Source organism: Amblyomma americanum, chromosome 1 (genome assembly GCF_052857255.1).
Source record: "Amblyomma americanum isolate KBUSLIRL-KWMA chromosome 1, ASM5285725v1, whole genome shotgun sequence".
In the NCBI taxonomy this organism is placed as follows: Eukaryota; Metazoa; Arthropoda; class Arachnida; order Ixodida; family Ixodidae; genus Amblyomma; species Amblyomma americanum.
In genome coordinates this window covers 287,773,015-287,779,407 of record NC_135497.1, presented here as the reverse complement: position 1 = coordinate 287,779,407, position 6,393 = coordinate 287,773,015, and the positions used below count along the sequence as shown (strand labels likewise).

At 49.7% G+C, this 6,393-nt stretch overlaps 1 pseudogene; it reads left to right on the top strand.

Moving 5' to 3' along the window:
* The first annotated feature begins 937 nt into the window (after positions 1-937).
* Positions 938-1,077, top strand: LOC144116804 (U2 spliceosomal RNA; annotated as a pseudogene).
* Positions 1,078-6,393: the final 5,316 nt, after the last annotated feature.

Sequence of the window (6,393 nt, the reverse complement as noted above, 5' to 3'; positions counted from 1 at the left end):
GCGCCGTAAGGGAAGGGTAAAGGAGGGAGTGAAACTAAAAATAGATTTTCATTTCATTTTCCTTTCCTTACGGCGCGGTTCGGGTGCGCACAGAGATATGTGAGACAGGCCTCACTTCCTTTGCTTAAAACAAATTTCTATTTCATTTTACTTCCCTTGCGGCGCGGTCCGGATTGTCACCGAAATATGTGACAGGCGTTCCTTCGTTTCCTTGCGCTGCCGTCGCTTGCTATCTGTTGGGGCAGTATCGTACATCGCGAGGAGGAGGGATTTTTCACTCACGGCCGACGCCGACGACACCGGATTTTCTGCGACTCGAGCTCCTTAACGCTGTCGCGTTAAAAGAGTGTGTCTCTGCAACACACAACTTCCCGAAAAAGGCCAAAATCCTTGACTGCTTCTGTAGAGCTAGGAGCCTTATTGCTACTAAAGTAAATTTCAGCTGCGCATGCGGTAGTGCTACATTTGTTCATTCGCTTTTTCACCACTGTAGATTCCTTGAGGCGCATTTTTCTTTACTACATTATCTCTGTACGCGATACCAAGCAGAGGCATAAAAGCAGAGAGGAGGAAAGTGAATAAACAAAGCGTCCGAGCCGTCGCAGGGCTCTAAAACATCAAGCCCGGCCGTTACAAAATGAAGGGCGAGATGGCGCTTTGGTGGCAAATACATGCGGGTAACGGCGTGAGTATCGTGCGCGACCAGGAGACGCTGTGGGACGCTCCAGAGGCCAGAAACTGACGCGTTAGAAACCTGAGCTAGCAGCCGAAGCACCGCGACAAAAGCGTAAGGCCCTGAAAGAAGGGCAAGGAGGCCGCACGGTGAGAGCGTGAAGCCTGTAAAAAATTGAGGGCACTTAAGTCTGCTTACGTGGAGGAATGCGAAAGCATGTGTCTTGAGGAAAGGGTGTATATATATGTGTGTATATGTGTGTGTATGTCCGGACCCCGTAGAGTATCTGTTATGGGCCCTAATTGGACTTATTTTTGAAAATGTGGCGGAGAGTTTGAAGGATGCTTCACTCCCGCCACCGGTTGGCCCGGTATTGCACTACCTCCGGGATCGGCCTTGTCTTTAGCGCGTCTTTACTATCCTGTCTTTCTATCCCATCTTTCTACTCTCCTACTATCTGCACGTGGTAGCTATTGTGGCTCGTCTTGAGCCATCGAGCAGGCCTGTGCACTTTCCTTTTCTTTCTTCCTGGCAACAACAGACAGACAGACGACAGGAAAGGGAAGGTTTTTGAGGAAAGGAAAGGACGCAGTAGCTCTCAGCTGATCTCGACATCTCGGTGGTGTTACATTCGGGCGCCCGCCCGTCTTTATTAGCCGCGTCGTCGGCAACTTAAGGCTCTCCTGTTGGAAACCAACACTAATCTTCTTCCGGATGGTTCCGAGCCACGCGATAAGAACCGCTCCCACGTTCGCGACCCGAGTACCCGAGAGCGTCGCCCAGGTGGATTCCGGGAACCAAGTAAGCGAAGGGGAGGCACCGCCGCAGCGAACCAGCGGCAACTATTTTTCCCAAATGCCCGTGACTAAGCTGAGGGAACTAATGTGGCCTCGTTCCCGGTAGAAGACGTTCAGCGTGGGTATACGGCAGCGAGCTGGAGGTCGTCGTCCGCTAATCTTCGCAGGCATGGCATATGAGGAAGCGACTCCTTCCTGCTGTCAAGGTTTGACCCGACCGTGCGGTCTTGTTCGGCGCGTCGGCTGACATCGAAAGAACAGGTGTGAACCCCGCATGGGGATTTTCAGTCGGTTAGAAAACATCTCCCTCCACCGCCGACGTGGACCCGAGGGCATCCTCCTCTCTTCCTGGCTCGACACGTGACGAGGGCGTGTCCCTGTGTTCGGTGATGCGTGTTTGTGCGCGATAATACAAGTTTTAGGCCACTCCAACCTTGGCGGAGACGTCCTCCATCTGAGGAATGTGGGGACCAAGAACTGTATAAAACGGGACAGCGAGTGCAGTGAAATTTGTGCTGCATTTACGGGTTATCCTCGGTGCTCTGTTTTAGTGCTCCATATGTGTGTCCCCTTTTAATGCTTCTCCTCTGTGCTCATTTTATTATGATCTTACATTAAGACCCTCTCTTCAGAGAGAAGTTCACTTTTGATCTCTGATGATTTAAATAATGTAAACAAACCCTCTCGTAACGTTCCTCTCATCATCCAACTCCTTTAACTCGTCGGCAGTCCTGTCTTGGTGTGGTGGCGGTCGGAGCAAGCGTCGTTCCTGACCCGTGGTTCCATCAGAAGCGACTCCGAGCCCCCATCCAACTGGTGACCAGCGGTGGGATTGAAGCGCTATCCCCATCACCGCATTGATGAACTCACCATACATCAGGGAATAAACCTGAGCGATCGACTCCTGGACGCACGACAGATGCACACCGGTTCAGCAAAAGCAAAAAAAAAGAATCGAACACTTGCTAACGTTTTGTGAGAAAGAAATACAGACCTACAGCTCGAAAAATTCGCAGAGAATGGTAGAGGAAGTAGATGTGCTGTGCGATGTCAGTGCAGGTTAAAGATCCCCAGGTGGTTGAAATTATTCCGGAGCCCACCACTATGGAACCTTTCTTCTTTTCACTCGCTCCTTTATCCCTTCCTTTAACGCGCAGTTCGGGCGCCCACCGAGATTGACAGTTACTGCGCCATTCCCTTTCCTAAAAACAAATATATGTCTCCCAATGAGAAGACAGTAATGTCGCCTGCTTACACATGCATAGGTGGCCATCATCACGCAAAGAAATCGAATACTGGAAGAGATGAACCAGTAGGATTTGCATTTTCAAAAAATAAGCATCCTCCTCGTCAAGATCTAAAGGAAGCCCTCCGCGAACTTTCGGTGCGGCATGGAAATTTTTTAGGGTGACGGCAGCTGTCACCCTCCTCCTCACCTTTACGGCGTCCCTGAGCAGAATTGAGGAATTAGCCACGCTTACATGAATGCGACAGAAGTCTACTCCAGTCCGTTTTTTGAGAGGAAGTCCAAAAACGCCAGACAGTGTAGAGGACGAGTCGCGACTTTCCTTCGCAAAACCTGCATTTCCCTCAAAACGTGCACTGGAGTCGACTTCTGTCCATTCATGCAAACGCGACTATAGACGCGCACCTACCTTCAAACCTTGTTAGGCAATCTGTTCCGACCTTGAATTCACTGTGGCAAGAGGAGGGAAGACGCAACCTTATGGCCGGGGACGTGGCCCTCTAAAAGAACGGTACCTGTATGCGCACAAAAATAGGAAGGCAGCTACTGCACTCCCTTAAGCAGGCGTTTACTTCGTATTCATATAAACGCAGCTATAGAAATGCACATACCTTAGGTGACCTGCTCCGACCTCGAATCCACCACGGCCAGAGGGGGGAGCTGCGGAGTAAAAATCCACCGCCGCAGAACATTACGGCTGGGTACGTGGCCCTGTAAAAGAACGGCACCGTGCCCTTTATGGACTGTAAAACGCTGTACGCGCACAAAAAAAGGAAAGCAGCTACTTTACTCCCTTGAACAGGCGTTAGCTTCGTATTCATGTAAACGCGACTATAGACATGCACCTACCTTAGGCGACCGGTTCCGACCTGAAATCCCCCACGGGCACAGGGGGGTACTGCGGAGTAAAAATCCACCGCGGCGGAACCTTACGGGTGGGGACGTGGCCCTGTAAAAGAACGGCACCGTGCTCTTTATGGACTGTAAAATGCTATACGCGCAAAAAAAGAGGAAAGCAGCTAGTGTACTCCGTCAAAATAGCCATGACAACCTATTTTCACGCATACTCTGCTCATCGGCTTTAATTCCCAACAGGTTAAATTACAATTCCCCCAATTTTGAGTTGATCCAGTGCGGTAAATATTTTTAAAACGATTTTTTTTTCATTTCTTTTGCGAACTGCTTGCTGGCCTGGCAACCTCTGATCGCTGACATCACGAGCGCATACACGCCACGCGTCGTCTGCTGCGAGCTGCAGAGGTGCTTGCATGCACACCGTAGACAGCGGTCGCTCGAAAAGTTTTTTCTTTTAGCCTAGCGAAATAAAATGCATTTTACGTGTTCTCTTTTGGGAAGCCTTCAACTTAGTACGCGAGCTGAGTGATCCTTGGGAAATCGGACTTGCTCGTGGCGCCCACATTCCGATTGTTGAGGAAACAGAAATCGATGGACCCCTGCTTTACTATTTACGCTTAGAAGCATGCTGTTCGTATGTTATGAGTGTGGTCTCTTTTGAGCAGTCAAGTGCTCCCATATGTGAAAAGCGGCACGTGCCGTGCACGCCTTCGCCGATGTACGCCGTGAAAGTCGCGGCGTTTTGTAGCTAGCTACCAAGTGCTTGTCCGCTATTCATCGCTCAATAATTAAACACAAATCATCAAAAGGTGCGCTATAGTAACCTTGATGCACGAAAAGAGCCGAGAAAAGTGCCGAGTGCGACGACTTCCGAGCTGCGCGTAGGCGTTTGTAAGTCGAACATACATTTCCTTCGACTAATAGAACCCTTTTGAAGGAACCAAGCCGCTTGCAAAACCCTATGTGACTCTAATGCTTTCACTGTCTGCACCGATGAATAGTCGTCGCCGCCTAAATGAGTGCTTTGATATAATATTACAGCATTTTGCTGTGCGTGCGCGTTGTGCCCCAAGAGTGCGACGATTTCAACTGCAGCCCCGCGCTGAGGTTGTTTACATGGCTGTGCGTAAACAGTACTGCTCGTTAGCGTGGCATAAAACGCCAGGTGGGTTATCCTTATCTTAAATATTCCGTATTCTTGCTCACAAATTGCACTTTTACTCATTTACACACCATGATAACACTAAAATAAGCGCCGATGATGCTATATCGCCTGCTTGGGAAACTTCGCGTATGATACCAGCGCTTTCCGCTAATTGTATCTGCTTTCTCTTATGTCACCAAATTTAATTTTAGATCGGTTTAACTAAAATACGTTCGGACTTTCCTTGAATTAATGAAAACAACCAGATTTGCTGTCCACAGTCGACGCCGACGGCTGCTGTCGGCTGCCTTCTGCATATGCTATGCAGACCGGGTCACATATATCGGCACTTCCCCCTTATTGTACTCGCGTCCTGCGATGTAGGCAGTCATCGCTTTGAGGGCACTGTAGCCAAAAGTACGTTCAACATCTATTTGCAGGAGCTAAAACTTGCGAATTCGCTCTCCGCAATCGCCGAAATCGCACACGCGAATCCTGCACACTCGCTAGGCCTCGTCAATAAAAGGGGCCGGCGGTCCACCGTCAACCGAAATTCAAGAATATGGCAAAAGTTACCCACTGATTAGTAATAAAGTGTGAACATGTGATATGCGCTCGCTTTTTAAAGTTTTTTCGATAACGGTAAGGTACACAAGCGCAGTTTTTCCGACCGTCGCCTCACCGGGCGTGAAGCTTTCGCTCGGCTTCACAAGCGACGTAGCGAGCGGCACCATCGTGCGGGGTTTTCTGCCCGTGTCGCTTGCCTCGCCGATCGGTTCTATGCGCAGGCACCGAATGAAAGCACACCTTCGCTGGTGCACGCACACCGCGTATGTCGCCGTGGCTAGCATGAGGTCCAATAAGTTCTAAAATTCTTAAGTTTATGCATTGTCATACCGAGAAGTCCCCTACGACTCCCTTCTGGTTCCCACTAAGCTGAGTCTTTAGCATTACAACGATACGCGATCGTTGATCGTGCTGGCGTAGTCGTCGGTCTAGCGTGAAAGGCCAGTGCGTCAGCGACGGCATTTGCATACCGATCAGCCCACCGACCGTCGATCGCCGTCGTATCTGCCTATAGTGTGACCGGACCCTACCTACACGGAAGAAAAACTGCGTTACTGTTATTATCGCTTTTGTGGTACCAGTCATTCATATATGGGGGACGACTGCTACTTCGATCGCCGGCGAAAGTACAGGGTGGAATGAGACCTCGCTGCGCATATTGCAGCAAAGAGAGCAGACGACGTTGCTTCGTGTATGTGCTAGTGACGTCAAGAGAGCTTTCAATATGGCGGTCGCTGCCGGTGGGAGGAGTCCCGGTCTCAATTTCGATCGTATTTTTTAGAAAATACAGCGCATCCAGGTCAGCCAAATTTCGTAACTTTGATCATAAGCTCTACCATTAGTTACTGAACCAGAAAACTGCGTTATGAAGAAAGATCATGTCATGGCCTCTTTAAGCAGGCGTTTACTTCATATTCATGTAAACGCTACTAAGACATGCACCTACCTTAGGCGACCTGCTCCGACCTCAAATCATGCACGGCCAGAGCGGGGCAGCTGCAGAGTAAAAATCCACCTCCGCGGAAACTTATGGCTGGGGACTTGGCCCTGTAAAAGAATGGCACCGAGCTCTTCATGGACTATAAAAAGATTGTACGAGCACAAAAATAGT